The sequence below is a fragment of the Microtus pennsylvanicus genome, chromosome 13, assembly GCF_037038515.1.
Source record: "Microtus pennsylvanicus isolate mMicPen1 chromosome 13, mMicPen1.hap1, whole genome shotgun sequence".
NCBI lineage: Eukaryota > Metazoa > Chordata > Mammalia > Rodentia > Cricetidae > Microtus > Microtus pennsylvanicus.
The window spans coordinates 32,881,390-32,905,044 of NC_134591.1; the positions used below are offsets into that span (position 1 = coordinate 32,881,390).

At 39.0% G+C, this 23,655-nt stretch overlaps 1 pseudogene; it reads right to left on the reverse strand.

Moving 5' to 3' along the window:
- Window positions 1-1,222: 1,222 nt before the first annotated feature.
- On the reverse strand, window positions 1,223-19,135 carry LOC142833566 (cytochrome P450 2J4-like; annotated as a pseudogene).
- Between the last annotated feature and the right edge of the window lie 4,520 nt (window positions 19,136-23,655).

The window sequence follows — 23,655 nt, forward strand, 5'->3', positions numbered from 1 at the left end:
AGCCTTTGTAAATCAATAAACCTTCATCTAGGAACTGATCTTGGGAAATATAAATACCTGTATACGTATTTTATTGTACTGTGGCATTAACTTCCTCTTTCTACCACGTTTGACATTGTAACTGAGAATCAACTTCTAATATTGCTGCTACCAAATTTTTCCAATCTTTGGGGTGATTCTCTTCTGAGTTACCCATGAATTTAATATCTGCTTTTTATACAGTAAATGCATACTTATGCTGATTTATTTGTGGGTTTCTAATTCCTTTTTCCCAATTTTATCAAGAATAGAATATCTCCTCTTAAATGGTAAGGCCTGCAGCTTCTCATATTCACCACTGATATATGATGAATAATATTCTACTGATAAACAGTAATAAATATTGAGTATATTATCATGATCCTTAATTTTAAAATCCAGTTGCATCTGTTCTTACCAAGTAGAGGAATTGATTCCTATCATTTGACTTCCACATTTACATAGGCACCATGAGTATTGTAAGTATTAACAAGTAAGAAACAACAAGCTGCAGCATACAGAATGGGAAAAGATTTTACAAACTCCACATTTAATAGAAGACCAATATCCAAGATGTATAAAGAACTCTAGAAACTCAATGTCAAAAAAATTTAAAAACCTAATTAACAAAAGGGGTACAGATCTAAACAAAGAAGTCTCAATACAGGAAATTAAAACAGTTGGTTTCCAGGACTAGTTGGAAGTAAAGTTACATAGTTAGAGACACATCTGTTATTTGGGAGAATCTTCATGGCCTCCTGTGGGTGCAACCAGATACTCAGTTCTAATACTTATTGTCTCCTTGTACCACTTTAGACCAACATCTCAATGTGCCAGAAACAAATGCATGTCTATGAAAGGAGGAAGGAGACAAATTGAAGGCACAACTCTTGAGACGTGACTCATGATGTACTTAGCATTTTTAATTCAGCAATTTGTTTTAAGTGCATTTTACTTATAGGAGGAATCATCATTCCCCTTGCAACTTTTAGATGAAAAGGTACACCATTGAGCTCATAAATGATTTTCCTACTACCAAATTAGGTTTCAACGGTTCAGAAATTTGACTCAATGTTTTTAGCTCAATTCCTTCACTATTTTTTGAGTCACTTTCATTCTCTAACATCACCCTTCTCTTCTGAGCAAGGCCCACAAGCTTCAGGACATCTACCATTTCTTCCTTTTTCTCTTTCCTTCTCTGGCATCACAGTCTGGGGACAGCACAGAGGTGGTGACTGACTGGAGTGAGTGTGAGACCATTTCTGAACTTCAGGCTCAGTTTCTCATTGACTGGGGGCTTGAAGGTAAAGTTTTGCAAAAAAGCAGTGAAGAAAATGAATAGCTCAGACCTGGCCAATTGTTCTCCCAGGCAGGCTCACTTTCCTGTGAGACAAGAATAGAAAATGAGTCACTTTCTCAGCTGATTTTAGTACATGGAGGGACTAATGCTCCCAACTTCCTACTGTAACTACTTAGCTGACCATGAGCTTTGTGTCGATCTAATTATGTCTAATGTCTTTCTGATTTGGCCATTAGAACCCCATTCAAGCTGGCATTTTCTGATCTTGACTTAACATTTGTCCCAGACTTGTATTTTAATCTTGCCATTTTCCCTGGTGTCTTGGTTCCTTGCATTGACTAATGTTAAGGAAAGACTTAAACAAGAGGCATTCTCACAACTCTGGAAGCCATTCTCTGGGTCACCTGACACCATACACAATGAACTTGGTGTATTTATCAAATTGTGTAAATAGACACATGTATTTACACGTCAGTCTCTGTAGCAAATTTCTGGGTTCACACCATTCTTCTTTGATGGCCAGGACATCCCTAGCATGCCACTGTTCTCTCCCTCAGTGAACATTCTCACCATGTATCTCAACAGCATTGCAGATTTCTACAAGGTCTCTAATCCATCTTTAAGCCAACATTTCCTATCCTTTTCTCTTTTGTGCCTTCCCCTCCTCACTTGTTGAGTCTTTCTCTTTATCTTTCTAGAACTGCTGAGTCTAGGGTCTTGCATATTCTGGAAAGCATACTTTTTCTGAGCATCATCCCTGTTTATATAGCTGTTAACTATTTCATTTGAGACAGGATCTACCTAGTTTTCCCAGGATGCATTTCTCCTCACCATTGCACTTCAAATCAAGTCCATTTACCTCTAAGAGTCTATCCCTCATCATATCTTGAGAATCTGAAAAATCTTATGAAGTTTTCAGATGTCCGCCTTAGTGAAGAGTCTGTATATAGGTCTCCATTCTTAGGGTTTTAAGAAAAAAAATTGAAGCAAGCTGAAATACCCGGGTAAGTCATGGAAGACTGAAAAATAGAGGGATCTTAAGCAGTGCCAAGTCCAGGGATGGACTGCATCAAAACATAAAGTGGAATCACCTTGGGCCATCTGGAGAAGTTTTAATTAAAGCATAGTATTATGGGATGAGAGGAGGGAATGGCTGGGTGGAGCTCTGAACTCTGTCCTCTCATCACAACTAACTCATTGAGAAAGGGAGAAAGGATTCTCTCTTAAACTGTCCATTCTCCAAAAGTGCTCTGGATTGAAGAGTTCTGAAGTGGTCCACTCTTTGGGGTCACTGTGTAGTGCAGTCATGTTGGTTAGAAGCATGGTGCCCTAGAAATGGCAGCAAAAAGTCAAGGCTTGATATATAGAACAGACCTGCAAGGAAATAACAGTAGATACTTCTTGAGCTCTCATGCATGACTCTCCCCACTTGGTACCGTCTCCTTTGTCGACATAACTTTGCATTGACTGTGATTACATACTGGAGATATTCTAGTCCATTATGTTGCTCTTTAATACTGGACACAAGTCTATAGAAAGAAGTCTGTACTGGTCTATGGAGAAACATGTTAGTATCCAAAGGAGAATAAAGATGCAGGCAAGAGTAAAGACCAAATCAGCCTCCTCCTACTTTAAGGACATGGGCAGATCTATGAAGGGAAATGATAAGACTTCCATCTGTGCTTTTCCATTTTTAAGCCTCACTGTGGAGGACTCTGATCCCATTCCTCAGGGTTAGGAGCACATCAAGAAAGCAGAGTAGGCAATCCCAGTTCACTGAGCTCCTTGGAACCATGCACACTCTCAAGAGTGTGCCTTTACTTCACACTGAATCGTATATCCTATCAGGGACTTTACCCATCCTTCCTATCTCTCTAGACTTTGTCATGTCCATCCCTGATTCTGAGAACCACCTTAGGACAGGTCGCCCCTTGCTATCTGAGTCCCACATCTGCTGCACAGCTAGCAGTGAAGTGTGCCATGAACCTGACTGAATACTGTGTTTCTTCCCATGATTTTATTACACACTCTGTAGTATGCTTTCATCAGCTTATGCTATAATGAACACATTTCGAGAGTTAAACAAGAAATGGTAGCAGAATTTCCCTGACTGTGGGTAGCTCTCTCCCACAAGCTGACAACCTGGATGGAATAAAAATGGTGGAAATGGGGATGAAGAACCTCTCACAGGTTTTCTCTCTAGTTCCTAGCCCCCACGATGTGATCTGATTGGCCCGTTTGCCCCTTCTTGTCATGCTGAACCTTGTGTATTTCGTCACAGCCAAGAAACTTTTGAGATCTGATAATACATGGTCAAAAGAAGAAGAGAAGAAACTATAACTGCTTGGGGGCATGTAGAGTGTAAAGATTCAGGAAACTCTGTGCAGAGATCTTGAGAGCACTGGGAGACGCGATGGGGATTCCCTCTTTAAAGAGAGGGTATTTAACAGGAACTCATGGAGAGACATCAGAGGAGATCCTTTTAATATCAAAATACTACAGTCCTGTGGAGGAAGCATATGTTGATCAGAATTATCAGAACATGTTTGCTCCTGGACTTCCCTCTTTCTTTAATATTAGAGAGATATTATACAAACCTAATTTCCATAGGCCACAACTTTCTAATCTCAAAAATGAGATGGAGAGTTATTCTGAAAAGTTGATTAGACATTTTGAAGATTAGAGTCAACAGTACACAAATATCACTTAGTAACTATTGGCACTCTGTCCCTTTCAAATACTGAATTTTTGGAAAGGTTACCCTCATGAGACAGTAATCATTTGTATGAAAGTTATAAGCCTGTGGTTCACTGCTTTAGAAACAACAGTCTCACCATAATGGTGGCACAGGGGCCTCAAGTTTCATCCACATTTCTAACTCATAGTTTCAAGGCCTGTGTAGCAGCATGTTCTAGCCCAAGCCTGCAGTCCTTCGTCTTGAGAGCTGCTCTCTCAGCTATCATCTAGCAGAGAACTGCTGACTGTGTTAGCCCACATTAGCAAGGGAAGATGCTAGGATGCATTTATCAAACAAAGCCAGGCTTCGCCACTTTCCCCACTGTATATGTATATATCTGTTTAGATGCATGGAGGAAAACTAGTATTTTAGCAGACATACTATCTTTCTGCCCAATTTAAATGATCTCTTGATGAAGGAATATATGGCTCTATATGTTAGGTTCTTAAGATGAGGTCAAAAATAGATATCTGATTCTAGGACAGGAACCAAAAGCTAAGGAGAAACCCTGTCTCGAAAATTCCCCCCCCCCAAAAAAATAGATATCTGAGGCTGGGAATGTATAGTTACCTTTGGCAAGTGAAATCCATTCAAACTGGTGTCCTTTGAGACTTCCCTGGGAACATTCAAAAGGACAATGTTTCCCATTCTCTGCACCTCATGGACAACAGCATTGGTGTAAGGCGTGGACTCTCGGTTGGCCAGGCTAGCCTGTCTCTTCTGGCCAATCACTCTGTCAATCTCAGCCTGTACTTTTTCTGAAAGAAAACAGGAGATCTTATTAATTTTCAAATTTAGTTATTCCTCATAAGTTGTCTTGCTTTCATTTCAGTCTGGTGTTCTAGCTGTAAGGACATTTTATTAACCTTTTAAAAGATTGATTTAAAGGACAAATCAACAATTTAGTGATTTTTTTCTCTGAGCCTACAACATAATCATAACTTTCCCGAACGGAACAGCTGTGATCAGCATTGCTAACTTTAGCGCAGTACCTAGACTGGTATGAGTGAGTTCCTTTCCCAAAGAGCATTATAAACAATTCACATTCATGTTTCATAGTCCTAGAGCCTGGGGATACTAAGTGCATGGCACCAAGATGTTTCTTATCTGGTAGGAACAATTTTCTGTCTCATAGATTAAAAAGCTTCACTGGGTTCTCATCTCAAAGGCAGAAATAAGGCTCTCTAATACTTCTTTATAAAGAGATAATACATTTTTAGGACAGTATATTTCTGTCAGGGGAGGGTGTCTCATGGCACAAGCATATACATAAATAGAGATACACATATGCATTTTGAATTAAATAGAAAAATATTTGGGGATGGAGGATATTTCAAGTAGTAAAGTGATTGCCATGTAAGCAAAAGGACCTAAGACTTATAATTGATGTAAAAAAAAAACTAGGTATGGTGACATGGGCATCTAATACCAGGACACAACTAGGGAGGTGGTGGCAGACACAGCCCTGTGAGTTAGTGTCCAGGCAGTGTAGACTGTTTGAACAGTTCCAGGTGCACGAGAGATTCTGTCCAAAAAGTGGATGGTTTCTGATGAGTAATGGTAGCAGATGTTTGCAGCTATGCTATGGCTTCCACATGTGTGTGCATGCACGCACACACACACACACACACACACACTCACACAAACACGGGTAGTTCTTTAAACAAATATTTATTTACCTTATGGGAAGCACTCTGATTATCTCCATCTCCATTTCTTTTTAAGGCAAAATAGTTGGCCCATATCTACTAAATTGATTTTATACCTCATGAATAAACTGTTTCCCACAATTTGAAAAACAAAACAAACATGAAAAATCTTTGTTCTATGACAGGAAAAATGTACCTATCCCATAATAATTAAACTTTTCTAGAATCTGAAAGAATACACATAATAGCATGGACCACTCTCCCTGATGAATGCCATTCACTGGAGAAAGGAACAATGCATACAGCATAGACATGGAAGAGTATCTGGTCATGTCTGGAGGAAAACAACAGTAATTCTCCAGTTATCAAACCATGAAGAGATCTGAAATGACTTCAGGAGGTAGTACCTGAGGAGATTCTTCTAGAATGAATAAAGACTGTGATAGAACACTCTTGATATCATGGCTTCGAGGCAAGAATTAGAAGAATAAGGACAGGGCCAAGAGAGGACATAGAGTGTAAGAAGGGCACCACCCAGGGTGGGTGGGGTTGAAGTGAAAAGGCAGAAAGGTGACATCACAGTGCATTGAACACCAGAACAGAGTTTGAACAGAATTCAGGGGAAATGGGAAGGCCTACTGACAATGGAAGAGGAACCTGAATGGATGCACTTTGTAAATGTCTCAGTCCTGAGAGAACATGGAGAGCACATGCCCGTTACCCAGGGCACATTGCCTCACAGCTATGGCCCTTCTTCTCACTTCAACATGTTCTCTTCTGGTGCCATTTAAGCTATGGCTTCCAGAATTCTGCTCTCTCCAGTGAGGCCACTACACGTTCATCTTGGACTTCTGGGTAGAGAGCCATGTAGAGCAGAGCCCAGCGCAGGGTCGTGGATGTTGTGCATTTGTTTAAACAGAAGATTTGTGAGTATCCTAATGCTTGCTTTCTGATGCTAGGGAACACATTTGAAGCAGGCATTTAAAGTGATTTCCTCTTTACTTCCTGAGCAAACAGCTTTATCAAGAGCAATATTGTGTCTCTAGGGACTCACACTGGCACACAAGGTCTTCGTCACCCTGGGGTATGAGTTCAATAGGACTCATTAGAAAAGATATTACTGTGATCTCCTCAGAAAACATTTCCTGTTCTAAGTGCTGGAGGCTGATCAAAAGCTTCTAGTACTCAGGTGGATGAATAGCAAGACAACTATTTTCTTCTGACTATGTTTTTGGGAAAGATTTAGTAGGACGGTCACAGAACAGGATAAACACACACGCGCGCGTGCGCACATACACACACACACACACACACATTTGGCTTTCAGCATCAGCCACATCTCTAAGTCACTCTCTGACCTAAGAGGTTCACATCACATTTATCTGCTTATAAAAAAAAGAACAATCTACATATGTTAACAAGCCATATCATCAGTAGGAGATACCACAGGCACATATCAAATACTGTGCAAATGTTTTTGCTGATCTCAGAAGGAATCAAGTGAATTCTCTGTGTTTGTTGATTCTTTGATCTTCCCTTTAATCTTTAATAGGAAAAATCTTGCTGATTCCATTAATTATTCTTTGGGATATAATTCTATTTTTACTAACTTCCTGTAGAATCGTCATTCTTTATGCTGCTCATAATGTTATAGTCTCCCACCTGCAATATAAAGTCAATAATTTGCCTTTTATTCTGGGAATAAAATGTTGATTTTATTGATACTATACCAGGAGGATGAAATGTGCTATAACAAGTGAAAAATTTTACTATTGGGCCCCTGAAGAGAGAAGGAATCCATAATCTAATGAGTCAAATCTTATAAGAAGGATCCAGCGATGTGTATTTACCAGGAGTCTATTGAGGTGAGAGCATTAAAAATAGTGTTATAGTTTGATTTTAAACTGATTTTAAACAGGCTCAAGTTTTAAATATTTGTTTCCTAGCTGCTAGGGCAATTTTAAGATGTTATGGAACATTGCAGGTGCTACTCAGCTGGAGGAAGTCAGTCGTAGGAAGTGGGATTCCTGTGGTGATATCAAAGCCCTGGGTCTGGGCTATTTTCTGCTCTTTGCTCTTCCATTACACAAACAGGCTCCACCATCTCTTTTTCTCACTTTTACTCTTCCATGACGGACCAACACCCATTGAAAATATGTGACAAAATAAACCTCCAGCCTCTTAAATTGTTTCTGCTTGTTATTGAAACAAAATAAAGAAGTATTAAATACATTCATCCAGCTGCTTTCTGTCTGCTTGAGTATGGCTGGACAGTGTTTATAAGACATCACGTGAAGGCTGACGCCACACCCAGACCTTATAAGTTATCTCCAACTTTCAGTTGAACTTTGCCTGTGTCTTGTAGTTGGGGCTGAGAGGGAGTGAATAATTGGCCTTAGACAAACACATTAAAAACAGCTCTAATGTTTAATTGCCATTTTCTCTTTATATTCAATTTCTTCATAAATAAAGAGAAAATAAAGGATAAAAGACAAGGAGGGGCATGAAAGGGAAGTATCTCTCATTTACAGGCAGGGAACCCTTTATTTCTAATAATGATCCAGATTTAATATTACTACTAATTTATTTATTTATTTATTTATTTATTTATTTATTTATTTATTTATTTATTTATTATGTATACAATAGTCTGTCTGTGTGTATGCATGCAGGCCAGAAGAGGGCACCATTATCTATGCTTCAGATTCATTCTCTGTGGAAGCATTATGTACTCACAGTATGGTAAAGTCAAAACATCCACAACTGCTATCTGCACACATTCCAGAAGAGTGTCCAAGAGAGCACACAGTGTGACACATAAACACAGAAATATAGAAATACGAGCCAGGTGAATTCCAGTAAAAATCATGAACTCCTGAATCAAGGAATTGATAGGTACTGAAACAAGTACAATACTACATCAAACCTGCCAAAGTATTCTAGTAAAATTCATCAGTGTCTTGGAGTATATATGCAAGCAGATGGATTCAATAAAGGATCTGGAGAGGAAAGTCAACAATAGAAAGGGAAAAGTCAGTTAAATGGATGACTAAATCAGCAATGTGGTTGAAAAGATCAGCAAAATGGAAGACATGTGCAGAAGGAAAGTGAAGTTCTGATAAAAAGTGGAAATGTTGAAAATGAATAGTTACAGTATTCAAAAAGACACAGTAAAAACCATTAGCAACAGACTAAGTTATAGAGAAGACTATCAGGAATGGAGCCCAATGTTGAGGACACACTTCATTTCAACACCCACTAGGGAATAATTAGCATGACTACAAAGTCTAAGAACTCAGGGATACAATCAGAAACTAGATCTATGTGATCACAGAATCGCAGGGTCACAGATAAAAATCAAATATCTGGGATAAACATTCATAGAGAATCAATTGAATGAATATATAGCAGACATTTTTCCAAACGTAGAGAAACAAATAGATTTTCAAATCCAAGAGGATTTTAGACCTTAAAATAAACAGACCAGAGGAAAGAGCCTTATTGATATATTAAAGATGTAAAACAAACAAACAGACAAAAATCCTATAACATCAACTCACATGCAAAGTCATAGAAATTAGGGTATCAAATCGTTCATCATCAATCCCCAAGCCAAGAAATGATATGGCACAGTTTGTGCTCTGAAAGTAAATAAATATCAACTCTGAACTCTATTCCCAAAATTGGTATCTTTTAAAATTGACAGAGAAACAAAGATATTTCAGGAAAAGTGCAAATCAAAGCATTTCAGGAGCATTAATCCAAGAAGACTAAAGATGTTTAAAGGATTATTATACACAGAATAAAAAGAATCCTAGTGATGAGAACATAGGAAAAAATAAATTTCATGAAAAGTATGGTTGAGCGGATGAGTGCTAGGGAAACATCCATCATGTCTAACACAAAAAACAAGCAATCTTCAGTAGTAATAGAAAAGAAAGTAAAGTATAAATAAACTAGCCAAGAAGAAAAATAACATAATCACAGTAGTTAGTTTGTATAGTTCAATAATCATGTTAAATATAATTGGCTCTATCAAAGAGAGACACGGACTAGCTGACCAATTAAAATCCTAGAGCAAAGTGTGTGCTGTCTCTGTGAAACAAATCTTACTGGTAAAGATAACAGGAGGATCGGGATAAAGGAAGGTTGGATAGGGGAGCACGGAACCACAATTCTTAGTTAAGGGACCCACTTTAGGGTGGGCAGGAGACTTGACCCTAGAGGGGCTCCCAGGTGCCCAAGCTGAGGTCCCCAGTTAGTTCCCTGGGCAGCTGAGGATAGGGAACCTGAAATGACCCTACCCTAGAGCAATACTGACGAATATATTGCATATCATCCTAGAACTTGCATCTGGCGATGGATGGAGATAGAGACAGAGACCCACACTGGAGCACTGGACTGAGCTCCCAAGGCCCCAATGAGGAGCAGAAGGAGTGAGAACATGAGCAAAGATGTCGGGACCACGAGGAGTGCACCCACCCACTGAGACAGTGGAGCTGATCTACTGGGAGCTCACCAAGGCCAGCTGGACTGTTACCAAAAAAAGCATGGGATAAAACTGGACTCTCGGAACATGGAGAACAATGAGGGCTGATGAGACGCCAAGGACAATGGCATGCGGTTTTGATCCTACGCAATGTGCTGGCTTGGTGGGAGCCTAGCCAGTCTGGATGCTCACCTTCCTAGATATGGATGGAGGGGGGAGGACCTAGGACTTACCACAGGGCAGGGAACCCTGACAGCTCTTTGGACTGGAAAGGGAGGGGGAGAGGAATGGGGGGAAGGGGAGAGGGGTGGGAGGAGGGGGAGAAGAGTGGGAGGAGGGGGAGAAGAGTGGGAGGAGGGGGAGAAGAGTTGGAGGAGGGGGAGGGAAATGGGAGGCTGGTGGGAGGAGGTGGAAATTTGTTTTTTTTCTTTTCTTTATTCTCCTTTTATCAATAAAAAAATTAAAAAAAGATAACGACAAAATTAAGAATCAGAGAAAGGAAAGCAATTTATAGAGCAAAGAGAAGTGAAACAAGCTGACATGGCTATTCTGATTTTAGATAAAACAGATATTAAATCCAATAGTCAGTAGTGATAATGTCATTGCATGAGGGCAACAGTTAATAAATCATAACAATTGTAAAAAAAAAGTTATATACAAGCACACTCTTTTACATTCCTGATACACACATAATGGAAGGAGAGAACCTATTCCTGAAAGTTGATCTCTGACTTGTGTGCATGCACACATGTAACAAACTTACACATGTGCATGCACACACACTACATACAATGCAGTGAAAATGTTTTAAACACACACAGCATTCTCCAATATGTAAACACACATTATCCAATATGTACAAACCGCAGTAGTGTGGGACTACTGTATCAGGCTTAGTAGAAGGAAACACCTTTAGGAAAAAAATCCAGCCCTTGTGGGTAACTTCACCAAACAACTGTTTTCCATATTCATGAACGTAACTATAAGGAATAGACATAGAAAATGGGATAAAGTTGGGGGTGACATTTGAACCCTAGAAGTTTATATTTTCTACCATTAGACTGATGCTTCACGTTAATGGGAATGGACACAGTGAATTTTTAGTTATCTCAAACATCCAGAGGCAAAAATAGGACAAATGATAGTTTCACATGGACACTGATATGGAATTTTTATTCATAACACCCTAAACCTAGGTATAATTCATTTATCTAACTATAGATAAACCAACAACAATTCAGATAGTGCACTGCTAGTGTGAGGATAAGAAGTAACAGTATACAAACAAGAAGAAAAATCATAAAATTTGCAACAGACCTAACTTTTGTTTACTTTTTTCTTAATGATAGATTTGAAAATGAAAAATGTTAAAGACAGAACTGAAAAAAAAAAGAATCTCAATATAAGAAGATGTGCTAGAAAGTTCCTTCTGAAGGTGACTCTGAGGAAGGAAGAGAGTGGCATGGGAACAAGAGTCCAAGTAAACAATAAATTTCCATTCTCTAAAAGATACCAGCATTCCCATAGGCATGTCTATAGACCAATATAAATATCAAAATAGTTCAAATAAATAATAGAAGTGTTTTGTGTATAGTAAGTTTCTTGTATTAACAAAAACCATTAAAGTCAAGAGGAGGACTTAAAAGGTACTTGGATCAAACTCAATATTTCAAATGTTATCATATTAGCTACAAAATGCTACTTGCAATACCCTTCACAGACATGCAAAGAAGAATGTTTACCTGGCACATCAGTGATGCCTGCAAACACAAGGCCTCACCCAGTAGCCTCAGCATCTCCTGAAACCGACTATCCTGTTACTCAAAGCGCTCCCCAAAGGTGATAGAGCAAATGATATTGGAAACTGCATTGTTGATACTGAAGGCTGTCCTGGGAGTGGAGAGAGGGAGGGATGAGTCCTTCAAAGTTATTCATTTGTTTCTATTTCCTACACTAAATTAACTTGATATGACAGAGGAACTCACATTGCAGAGATCCATGGAAGAGGCTCTGGTCAGAGCATACTACATAAAGACTGACATGTTCCAGGGATTCTGCTAATACACAGGAAACCCAACTGATGACGAGGCCTTAGGTGCAGCAGTGCATCTAATGACCATCTGTGTGCTTACCCGCAGAACTCCCAGCTCATGGTCATGGCTACATGTTCACTGCCTCATCCTCAATTTGCTAAGGGCAAGCACTTAGATATTTAGGAAAAATGTGCTCAATGAATGAGAGGGACACAGCCTCCCACCCCTGCCCTGTGAAATACCCACCTTCTTCCTCTTTTATGACTTCCACAAGATAGCTGGCCTCCTCCTGTATGCGCTGCTCTAAGCTCTTCTTTCCCAACCCAAAATTCCTCAGGGTCCTCAGAGTGAACCTTCTTTGCTCCTTCCATGTCTGGCCACTGGAGAAGATCACTCCTGGAAAGAAGACATTCAACATTATGACACTGAAATTCTGGTCTAAAAGTCTTCATGAACTCGATGACATGTGCAATGGAAAAGATGGGACAATAAGGGCTTTTTGTAACTGTCTAGAGAGAATACACCAAAGCAAGAATCAAGATGGCTAAGGTCCTGGTGATCTGCAGCATCACACACTAATATTTCTTTTCTTTTTTTTTTTTTTTTTTGGTTTTTTGAGACAGGGTTTCTCTGTAGCTTTGGTGCCTGTCCTGGAACTAGCTCTTGTAGATCATGCTGGCCTCGAACTCACAGAGATCCGCTTGCCTCTGCCTCCCGAGTGCTGGGATTAAAGTCTTGTGCCACCACCGCGTTTGTAATTTACTCTTTAAGGAACACTGCATGTTTATTAACAAGCAGCAACAGGTCCATTCCCACTGCTGCAAAAAAAAAGGGGGGGAATATATAAAAAAAACAAACTTTTTAAGGGAGCACAGTTTTTTGACCCTTTGGTGTTCAAATTCAAATGACCTTGTTTCCAAGGTTGACCCAAAAGTCTACTTAGATGTGTTAAGTTGAATAACAGGAATGGACTAAAGGGTAACACAAGGCACAGAAGTTAAAGAGGTATGAAAGGCTCTTAAGAGAATTCCTTGTCAACACAAGCTTTAAAAGGTGAAAAAAAATAATCAATATGGTAAGAAGCATCAGTGTTCCACAGAGAAAGAACAAGAGACAAACATTCCAGTCTGTTCAGCATCTACCACCTTTCATGGCACATGTAATGTTGTGTGCAAGTCAATTTCTTAACTTTCAGAGAAATCGTCAGCTCTTTACACATAAGCCCTCGTCTCTCTAGTTCCCACACATCATCAGGTGGCCCTTTCCACATCATCAGCCTGCTGGTTCAGCAACTGAGATACTTCCTTCCTGAAACATTTTGCCAGTAGCCCCTGGGATCCTGTCATTTCAGTGTTTCAACCTAATTGTTTGTCAGAAATTTCCCACAACTTTTGCCAGCTTGTTTCTGCCAACTTTTGAAACTGGAATTATTCAAATCTAGTCTACCTCTCTGCCTGCTGCATATTTAGGAAATCTTATCATTTCTACAATTTGAATATCTCCTGATGTTACAGGTGTACACCCCAGAACCATGTATATGACTACTTGCCTTTGCAAGTTACCAGCATTGAAACTCAGCATACCTGGGACAGTTAATATTATTGGTATTTCTGAAACTCCCAAAAGAAGCTAGCACCATTAAAATGCCTTGTCGCCTTGTCAGCTGTCATTGTCCTCTTTGCATCGCCCATTCCTATGGAAGTCCCATGTGAGACTCATTCTCTGGCCTGCCCTCTAGGCTATGTCATATGGTTTTGCTCTTGAATGACTTCAGTCTGTGTCTTCAATGTCACTCTCACGGTCTAATCAGCTGTCGTTTTTTTGACTGCATTTTCCAAGCCCCACCTTCTTTAACCCACAAAGATATTTTCAAGCTGTTTTCCATCCCTGAGCATAGATGAGCCTCAGAATGTGCAGTGTGTGATCATCTCTACTCAGAATCACTCTTGCTGTTAGGATGCAAATCAAGACCTCGGCTCTTCCTAGGCAAGGTGATCAGTTTGTACCTACTTAGTTATCCTTTCCTTACTGTGCTTGCCACACTGGACATCTTTCTGTTTCATGAGGTCTTGGTTTTCTTTCTTATTTCATGGGTATTCTGTTCCTGTTGACTGTATTTCAATGTTAATAAATTAGTGTCCTTACTTACAGAATTTTCCCGTGAATAACAGTAGAACATTGCTACTACTGAAAAAATTCCTTGTCCCCTTAACATTGTAGTCCTGTGTGATTTTAATTAGCAAATTGACGTAGCATTTTTCATTTAATGGAGTATATGTTATGTAAACATGGATATTTTGTCTATTATATGCACCATGAGTCACTTATGCCTAGCAATGTGCTCCCTATAGTGAACAACATAGCTCATTATGTACAATTAATGATTGGTTGCCTCAAGGAATAATTAGGAAATGTCTAAACTGACACTTTGATATGACAATACACTTGAAGTTCTGCTTTCAACTTTGAAACAGGCAACCTGATATAATGGCAATACCGAGTATTCATGTTATTCTAGTCTAACCCTGTCTAGGAGGCCGGAGGTGCCTGTGGTGCATGACATTAGTAATGGAGTATAAGAAGCAATAAACAAGCAGAACAGCAGCAGGAAAAAGCTGACTTACACCTGTTTTCCTAGGACAGAGCATGGCCATGTAAAAAGGGAAGGAAGAACACAGTGTTTCTAGTTGTGGCTGGATGCTGTAGTTTCTTCTCACCACACATTTAGGATTATTTTTTTCAAGACATGTGTTTTTTTTTAAATGTCTATTAGGGATGACACCATTAAGTCCTATGATGGGTGCTTTCATTTAGAAAATATGGCATCCCTCTTCCTTTAAACATGGCAATTAGTGATGGGACTGATTATGGGAGTGTTAGAAAGTTAGATACAGGTATATTTAACGATACATAAATACTATAATACACACTCCATGTTGTTCATTAAACTTACCATTGTTCTTAGAGATACATTCTTGGATAGGAGTGATGGGGCATTTCAAAATGTCTTGTTCCATGTGGGTAAAGACTTTTTTGATTAAGGGGAGTCCAGTTACGACCACAGAAGTTATGTTACCAAAATTCAGGCTAAGAACGTTCCCATATTTCTTCACAAACTGAAAAATATAGCAAGAATTATTGTTTAGTGTGGCTATTTCTCTGTATCCTGGGTTGGCAGGCATGTGTGTAGCTAATGGGACCACGTTGAGAGGTTTCTGTGAGTGAGGAGATGTACCATTGTCTGTGGAAATATTTCGAAGTTGTGGTTTCCTCTACAGCACTAAACTAAATTCCACATGAGAAAAAAAAATTACTGTATAAAAGTTAATTAATATGTTTGTTTGAATTGACTATGCATCTACTACATGTCAACCAAAGGAAGGTATGAGTATATAAGGTTCATCAAAGAAACAAAATCGCTGATTTGAAGCATCCCGAAATCTAATAAAAGGAGAACATGTGACACATTTGACCTGACAAAGATCAAGGAGTGTGAGTATAGGTTTGATGTTGGTGCAGATTGTATGGGCTTCCTAGGAGATCAAAGTGATTTATCAGAAAAAAATGGCCATACTCAACACATGTTAGACATGGGATGTACATGTGTGATGAATTGGACAAACACTAAGGGAACTCTGTGAATCTGTATACGGAAGAGGTTCCTTAGTGTGATCTTCTGAAACATTTTGATATCCAGTGAGACAGAAAATATAAGACATCAGTACAGAAAAAGATTAAGATGTATGTGTATGAGGCTGCTATAGCAACCATGGAATCCTTAGGTAATCACAATATCCAGTCTTCACAAAACCTTGCTGGATATGAACTGTACAATAAAGGTTTGAGGATAGCAATGGATACATCTCTGTATATCTGGAGTGATGTAATCATGTGGGGTCTATGGTTCACTACCTGGGCTCTTGACAGAGGTGCTGTCTTCCAAATCTCAGACTCCCAGCTATGACAGAGTGAAAATTATTCCCCCTCAATGAGTTCTGTGGGGAAGGATGAAAGTGGTACTGTGAGAAACATTCTGTTCAGTTCCAGTACCAAGCCATCGACTGCGTCTCTGATAAATGAATGAACTCTTTGTTCAAAGCATGGGGATACAAATGCATGGTGAGAGCCAGGAAAATAACTCACCAGTCCCAGATAGCTGCACTCACTGAATGGGTACTCAGTATGCTTTATGATTTACTTCCTTTCTTATAACTGTTCTACTATAAGTAGAATTTTCATGATCTTTGTAAAGAGGAAATCAATTTCTAATGAAGGAATGTAGCCTAGCAAATGTCTCTTGCCTTGTGGAGGGACTCTTCCAGATGTTATGTACATCTGCAGAGAAATATGACCTTTAGATCTCTATGATACTTGGAGTTTAGTGGCCGGTATAGTGGGGAATATGCATGAGCGAGTGAGTGACAGAGTTTAGGAGGTCAAGAAGAGGGACTTGGAAAAAATGAGAGAAATGCATAAAACACAAGGTGTTGTAAAGGTGGATGAGAGTATGTGATCATTTTCAAATATCCTTCCATCTGTGTGTTCACAAATCTGTCCCGTGTTGACCCAGCTCTGCTTTTGTTATCCCGAGTCTTGCCAGTAGTACCAAAAAAGAGGGTAAAATTCCCCCAGGTATCTGTGGACTCCTTCCCTACTCTTACCTTCACTGACCTGTGCCGTATCTTATCAATCACAAAACCTTGGACCTTTGTGGAGCCTGTCCAAACAAACGGTTTGATTTGATCTAATTCCAGTATCTTGTACCCGCATTACAGATTGAGCCATAAACTCTGTGCTTCTTTAGTTCTTTATCAAGAGTCCTTGCTAACTTCATTTGGTTGTAGCACAATCTGTCTTTTCTTGTTTGTAAGACAGAAAACCAGAAAAGGCAACAAGTGTATGCCTTTTCCTTTAACAGTTGTTGGTAATAGATGTGTACAAATGAAAAAAAAGCTAAATTCATTTTGATTAGTGTAGGGTGAGTTTTAAAGCTGTATGAGAATTTATTGACTAAATTTATATAAATAACTTTCAATTTTTTGGAATAACTAAAAAAGTATAGCTTAAATATATCCTAACTAGGTTATCAGTACAACATGTATAGTGTGTATAAAGTGAACTCCCTTGATTTCAGTCAAGAAATTTGAAAGAGTTTTTCTAAGAAAGATGACTCATTGGGGCTCAAGACATTGGATTGGGAGGTATCTGACCTGCTTTAATCTGAATTCTGATTCTTACCATACGTGTTATTTGGGAGAAAATTGGTGATATTTTCTGTATCTATTTCCAAATCTTTGAACCTTAGGTTCATTGTCATGAATAAACATGTCAACAAAACAAATAACAAAGTAATTATAACAATTTATAAATTAGGAGTCTTTCTTAGTAACTGATAACATCAGTAGGTGAGCAGTCAGCAAGGATGTAGACAAACTAAGACTCAGTGGTGTAGAAGTTCCTTCTGATTATGCATTGTTTCATTAGTTAGTCAATAAAGAAACTACCTTGGCCTGATAGGGCAGAACTTAAGTAGGCAGAGAAGACAGAACTAAATTCTGGGAGGAAGAAAGCAGAACCACCAGGTCAAACATGCTAAATCTTTCCCGGTAAGCCATGACCTCATGGTTATATACAGATAATTAGAAATGTGTTAAATCAAGATGTGAGAATTAGCCAATAAGAGATATTTTAAAACATGGCTCAAACAGTGTAGGGTTAAGCCAGCCTCTTAGGGGCGGGTTTGCCTCGGGCGAATGTTGACAGATAAATCGGGCACGCGGAGCCTGCGTGCCCCCTTTTTCCTGCTTCCTGTGCTGCGCGGGAACCTCGGTTCTGTGAGTTTGTTTCTTCATTAAAACTATATATATTTCTTTACAATCTGTCTGCATTTATTTAAACCGCTACAAAACAGTGTATTAATGAATACAGTTTCTGTGTAATTATTTCAGGTGTAAGATAGCTCCTCCTGTTACAGCTCAGTATGAGAGAGATAACACCTATTAAAAATCCCAATCTAGAGAAGTACAACACCCCCCCCACACACACCACTTTTTAATTTTTCTTGGAGAAGCATGTTAACGAAGTAAGCTGAGGCCAGGGATTTACACACACTTCTTAAAGCAGCAGGACATATCTGTCTCTATCATAATTTACTATTAGGTCAACAAACAGACCTGGACATATTTAGAGAATCCAAATCATACAGTGTGTTTTCTAACCACAACAGAATCACCCTGAAAGTATATCATAGAAAGATAAGAAATTCTCCAATTTTTGTATCTTTCTCTTCTATTTTCCCTTCCTCCTTCCCCCTCTCCCTCTCTTCATCCCTCCTTCTCTCTCTTCCTTCCTCTCTTTCTCCCTCAGTCCCTACCTCTGTCTCTCCCTCCCTCCCTCCTTCCATCTCTTTCCCTCTCCCCCTCTTCTTTCTAACAAACAGGATTTTTCTGTATAGCCATGGCTGCCCTGGAACTGTAGACTAGCTGGCATCAAACTCACAGAGATCTACCACTATTGCCCTACTGAGCTTCATATTTCTTAAAAGCACAAGTTTAGAAGTTAACTCTTTGGCCTGGGATTAGCAATTGTGAGCAGGAGCCTTGGAGCCATCCCTGACCCCGTGGCCTATTCTCAGAAGTCCCAGATTTAGAATCTCAGGATTACGTGAGGGCAAAATCAGGTACCATTCTCCATTCCTACCTGCTGGATTGCTATGTGTGGTTGCCCCATGTCCAACTGGAATATGTTGCCCACAAAGGGCAGACATCGTGGCCCTGGTGGAAAGTTCTTGGGGCATCAGTTTTTGAGGTAGTCAGCAAGGAACAAGAAGGTGACCGCAGCCAGCAGCAGAGTCCTGAGATGGAGTGCAGCCCAGACAGCAGCCACCAGGGAGCCCATGGCTGAGAGCATGGTTGGTATCCTAGTAGACTCTTCAGAGGAATGAGAGTCTGAGCTGAGGCTCAGGGCTGCTAATCTTATAGGGCCCTCAGATAATCTATTCCTCTTCACCTCCTATCACACCCCTTCATTTCCCTAAGAGACTCTAGGAGCCAGAGAGCACAGACATATCAGTACTCAATGCAAATAAAAATTGAAGTGGTCACTGCATTTGTCACTTAGTTTTTGTGGGGGACACAAAACAACATGTGGAAATAAATGCCATAGACAGACTAGACACAATTACATGCACTGCAAGTGTGCACAATATAATATCCAAGCAGAAAGCTCAGATATCCTTATCTCTTTATGGCATGGGGAAGGCTGAGTAAAATGAACAAAAGGTTAAGTTTATTATGTGGACTTAAGGCAACATCCGTTTCTATGTTTAGAACAAACTCTCTGAGGATAAAACGTCATTACAGATAAAACTATCACCCTCAATGTTACTTTAGGTAAAAAAAAATCTCTATTTGATTTGTAGTAGGGCTGAAGTCCATTTCCCATGCCTGCCTCCATATCTACATGAAAGAAGGAAAACTAACTCTAAGCACAGCATCATGGATTGGCTCCCTGCTTACTACGACTCTCACCTGTATTTTATCTTGTTGTACTTAAAGATGATCTGTCCCACATTTAACTGGCATTTAATCATTACAAATGCTTAGGTGGTTACTTTTTCCTCGAGATATCCTGAGTGTCCCCATAGATCAGAAAAGATTCCATCTATTGATAATCTGGGGAACATATGCTAAGTTCCCCACCATGATAAGATCCTAATGCCCATCTAGTACAAAGTCTAAAGACAGCTGAAGTTTCAGCCTCTTAAGAAATCAAAATGACTTGAGTCTGATTTCTCCTATGTTAGCCTTAAACAATCTGAGTCAGCCCCTTCTCAGAAGTCATGGGGTGTGGAAGCAGACAGAGTCTCCCTTGTCTAATAATTAACTATCTACAAACAGAGAAGACATGAAGGGAAGAGATGGAGCAAAAAGGCCGTTGAATAATTTAGGGGAGACATAACCATCCTCACGTAATTTGAATTCAGAATGTACTGCTTTCGCAATTGTGTCTCTGGATGCTCTCTTGTAGGGCAGATACTGGCTTAGGACATTTGAGAGCATAACCTTTCTGAAGATGTCCCCTAGATAAGTCACATATTATTTCATCTACTCAAGAATGGGGGTTTAGATGAGTCTAGACTTCTATCCTTGCTGCCAGTGGTACCTTTCAATCCTAAGTGGTAACCTAAGGTAACTTTCAAGCCATGATTAGCAAGGAAGAAAAGCTGAGTGGTAGTTAGGCAAACTCACTAACAATGCTTCAAGATGCAGTCTGTCATGAGCATCTACAAACCTTAGTTGGGACAGAGACACAGCTGTTCATTGTCATCTACAGCAGCCTGGTGAGTTCCCCTAGACTTTCCAGGACCCAATTTATGCCAAGTAAAGATTTTTGACTTGCAGTATAGTTTAAAAAATCTTTTAACGGAAGTAAGCATGAGGGTTAAGAGAAAGAGAGCTCCTGAAGGGAGGTCCAAGATATTCAAATGGAGGTGAGATAGAGAGCTTCCCAGGAGGCCGTGGCATTCATGATTTTTAAGAATACCATGGGGTGATCTCTATTTTGTTTTATCTTAAATTAGGGCATGAACAATTCCTCTTTGGAACAGTGACTTTGCTCCTCTTGGAGATAAAGAATGATGAGGCACTGTTAGAGGACTATAGACGAGGCATGAGTCTGAAAATAGTTACATGTCTTTGATTGTTGACCAAATCAAGAGAGGCTGGAGCGACACAAAGCATTCACCAAAATCCACCTATAGGGATGATACTGGCAGTTTGGATAGAGGGGACCCATATTAGTATCTTTCTCATCCAGTGTAAAATGGCTTATTAGGCCACTGTAACTCTTGATACAAAACAAAAATTTTACCTCTAAGAGTAAGATCCAATTTATTCTGGACATAAGTATGAGTTAGCATGGCCCAGGAAAACAGATTTAACTGACCATAAACTCCATGTTCCAATGTTCTAACAATTGCACGAAGTGTTATTGTAAAAGAATAAAGGAAGTCATAAATCATGGGACTCTTCAACTATGTTGATGTTCAACCATAGAAATACCTGATAGAGGTCCAGAGGTTCTTGCTATGTGATGATAATCTTAACCTTCAGGTTGGTTTAAGTCACTAGACTGTTCAATTAATATACCCCAAAGTTTTCACTTTAGGTCATTTATAAAGGTAGGTTATTAGTGACCATGGAGGGCACTAAATTTCATCTGTATCTGGCCCGGGCTTGCAGCACTTTAACCTCTCCATGATTTTTGCAGTTCTAATCAGTTAATCAGCCTTGCAGAAGAGGCAGACAGGAAAGTTTGTTAGAGGAACACCCATTCACCAGTACATTGAGGAACTCTCTCCTGACATTTGTGCAATCATAGAAAATATTGCTTTTTTCTTTGTCTTGGTACCCATGAATTATAGCAGATTCGATTTTGTAAATTTGGGATGATTCCTAAAATATTTTATGTGAAAAGAATCCTCCCCTAGAGTTCCTGCAACAACAAACAACACTCTAGCAACTCATCGCTGCATTGATTTTTGAAAATATTGTTTAAATTGCTATTTTGGGCATACCTGACTGAAACTAAAATTGTGTGTGTGTGTGAATGCTTTGGAGTACTTCTGGAGTCATTTAAGAGGTAAACCCTTGCTAGAATAAGTAAGTAACTCTAGGTGGTTTTGAGTTAATTTAGCTTGACCTCACTTCCTGTTTTTTCTCTCAGCTTCTTGTGTGAAGATGAAATATGGCCTGGCTGCCTCCCTGTTGCATAGGGGCTGAGTCTCACACTCCCAGTGCAATGCCTTCTTAGAACAAACTCTATCCCTGGAAGCATAAGGCAAAACAAATCCTTTTCTAAATCAATGTTTTAGAGGGTCAGAGTATTCTGTCTCAGCAAAAGAAATGGAAGGAATATCATTTCTAAAATGTTTACTGCTTGATAAACTTAATGTGTAAATTTTAAAGAGAAATTTTAGAATCAGCCTGTGTGTAGAGCTACTTTCATATGATTTCTGGGCTCTTGTCTAGATGAGCTGGACATATATCTTGTCTGTATTAATATATATTTTGTCTGTAATACATGAGACAATTATTAATTGGGAATGTTGTTTTCACTGTAAATAAAGTTATGAGTCGATATTTTAACATCTAACTTAGTGTACAACTTGTAATATTACCAAGATAAAACTAGTATCACAAAAATGCAGTGTTAGGTTCTCTGTTTCATTGCATCATTAAAAAGAATATTGTGTTTGCAACTGAAAATTTTCTTGTGAAATCTCTAATATTTTATATGTACATGTTATAAATATAAAATAACATACAGAATAATCTGTGTTATGGTGACAGATGTAGCAGGACAAAATGTAGTAAGCCTTTTACCTATGTTTTCAGATATTCTACCAAATACATATTGGCTATACCTATAAATGCCATTCACTATCTGTCTCTTACACAAAAAGAAATTGATAAGGCTTACAGAAAAATAAATCTTAAAAGAATGGAATTATATGTAAATAGGTTGGCCACACCAAAATTGCTATTTATAAGGAATATTCTCTGCTTTATATGTACAGCAAGTAGACTTGAAATATTTGTATTCTTTAATTAAATAAGTAAAAAATCTATTTTTAAAAGAGAATTTAGAAGCTAGGAAGTTGGCTCAGTGGTAAAGGCACTTGCTTCCAGGCTTGACAACTTGAACTGGATCTCTGAGACCTAAGTGTTAGAAATTATTCACATACATGGACACACACACACACACACACAAACAGAGTGAGAGAGAAAGAGAGAGATAAACAAAGAAACAGAGATACATACCATTCAACAAATCAAAAGTAAAATGTATTTCATACTCTTTGTACCTCTAATTTTATCAGACATTGGGCAAAGTCAAGGCTTATTTAAGTATTAGCTTGTGTTAAAATATTGTAAATGTCCACTGTTTTAGTTGCCTAATGAAATATATGAAGCATAAAGTAAACCAACTTAAGCACTTCAGACAATATAGTTCAGTATTTTTAAATGCATTTACACCTTTAATTTTGAAAATTTATATTGTTAGTTTCCCTTCTCTGTCTCCTTCCAGAACCTCCTCACCTCCCACCCATCTAACTCAATGCCTTTTTTTTATCTTTAGGAAACAAACAGGCAAAAATAAAAAGAAAACATAACAAAATTTTTAAACTTTTTTTAAATCTCAAGAAACACACTCAACATCAGCATCATTTGTGTCCCGTCAATATTTAAGCATTCATGGGCACATTATTTATAGACTTTCAACAGGGCAGGGAACCCTGATTGCTCTTTGGGCTGAAGAGGGAGGGGGAATTGATAGGGGGAGGGGGAGGGAAATGGGAGGCGGTGGCGGGGAAAGACAGAAATCTTTAATAAATAAATAAATTTAAAAACAGGTGTTTCCTTCTG